Source organism: Clinocottus analis, unplaced genomic scaffold (genome assembly GCF_023055335.1).
Source record: "Clinocottus analis isolate CAN_PGR_092001 unplaced genomic scaffold, fCliAna1.0.p SCAF_28, whole genome shotgun sequence".
Lineage (NCBI taxonomy): Eukaryota > Metazoa > Chordata > Actinopteri > Perciformes > Cottidae > Clinocottus > Clinocottus analis.
Window position 1 is genome coordinate 441,009 of NW_027176020.1, and position 2,087 is coordinate 443,095.

Here is a 2,087-nt window from a genome sequence, read left to right on the forward strand (position 1 = left end):
AGTCTCCTCTACTCTTTTACGTGTGAACATGTACAGTAAATAGTACTGTCAGTATAACGAAGGCTTCCCAGTTTGATTTACACACAACAATTGTGTGTGTGTGTGTGTGTGAGAACCAGCAGGAAGACCAGTATCACGTGACGAGAGGGACTGTGAGAAGACGGGGCGAGAGAGCCTGACACAGAGAGAGAGAGAGAGAGAGAGAGAGAGAGAGAGAGAGAGAGAGAGAGAGAGAGAGAGAGAGCCTGGGAACAGACAGAAAGGAGATTCCCTTCATCATAAAACATGAAGTGGGACTGAATCAGTTAAACTGAAAGACTGAAAACAAACATACAGTCTGGTGTTTGAATCTGTAGTGCTGTACACACATGTACACACAGATACACACAGATACACACAGATACTCTAATACCTGGTTGGGTTGAGGGGGGGAGGGGAGGTCTGAGAAAGGTAAATAAAAGAAAGAAGTAAAAACAATAATTAAAAACATTTGTATATAATAAAAGACTTTGAGTACGTAACGATACGGTACAATATGATACACTGTGTTACAGAATAATACAATATAACACGATACACTATGATACACTATAATACAGTACGATACGATAAGATAGTGTACAATATGATACAATACAGTACGATACAATACGGTATGATATGGTACAATATTGAATCGGATACAATACGATGCGGTACAATACGTTACAGTACGGTACAATATGGTACAGTACGGTACAGTACGTTACAGTACATTACAGCACGGTGCAGCACGGTGCAGCACGGTACAGCACGGTACAGGATGGTACAGTACGGTACAGTACGGTACAGGATGGTACAGTACGGTACAGTACGGTACAGCACGGTACAGGATGGTACAGGACGGTACAGTACGGTACAGTACGGTACAGGATGGTACAGTACGGTACAGTACGGTACAGCACGGTACAGGATGGTACAGGATGGTACAGTACGGTACAGTACGGTACAGTACGGTACAGTACGGTACAGCACGGTACAGTATGGTACAGTACGGTACAGGACGGTACAGTACGGTACAGTATGGTACAGTACGGTACAGTATGGTACAGTACGGTACAGTATGGTACAGTACGGTACAGCACGGTACAGTACGGTACAGTACGGTACAGGACGGTACAGTACGGTACAGGACGGTACAGTACGGTACAGCACGGTACAGTACGGTACAGTACGGTACAGCACGGTACAGCACGGTACAGTACGGTACAGCACGGTACAGTATGGTACAGTACGGTACAGGACGGTACAGTACGGTACAGGACGGTACAGTATGGTACAGTACGGTACAGCACGGTACAGTATGGTACAGTACGGTACAGCACGGTACAGTATGGTACAGTACGGTACAGGACGGTACAGTACGGTACAGGACGGTACAGTACGGTACAGTACGGTACAGCACGGTACAGCACGGTACAGTACGGTACAGCACGGTACAGCACGGTACAGTACGGTACAGCACGGTACAGTATGGTACAGCACGGTACAGTACGGTACAGCACGGTACAGCACGGTACAGTATGGTACAGGACGGTACAGCACGGTACAGTATGGTACAGTACGGTACAGCACGGTACAGTACGGTACAGCACGGTACAGCACGGTACAGTATGGTACAGCACGGTACAGTATGGTACAGTACGGTACAGCACGGTACAGTACGGTACAGGACGGTACAGTACGGTACAGTACGGTACAGCACGGTATAGTACGGTACAGTACGGTGTGATATGATATGGTATAATACAGGCTGATGTCCTATTTGTCAGCTGCCGGTAGCAGAACAGAGTCACAACACGTGCATGACGGTCTCACCGGACTCTGTTTGCTGCTGTAACGTAAAGCTGAGGATCCAACACAAGCAGAGCTGCTAGCGTCCATTAGCAACGATGAGCATGGATTGATGTGCTTCAGCAGCAGTGATGTCATCGGGTTGTTGTGACAACAGAGGTAGGGGGGCGGGGCATAGTGATGATTGACAGCTCAGACAAAATCTGTAAATTCAGCAACTTGTGATCATGAGATATATATATATATATATATAT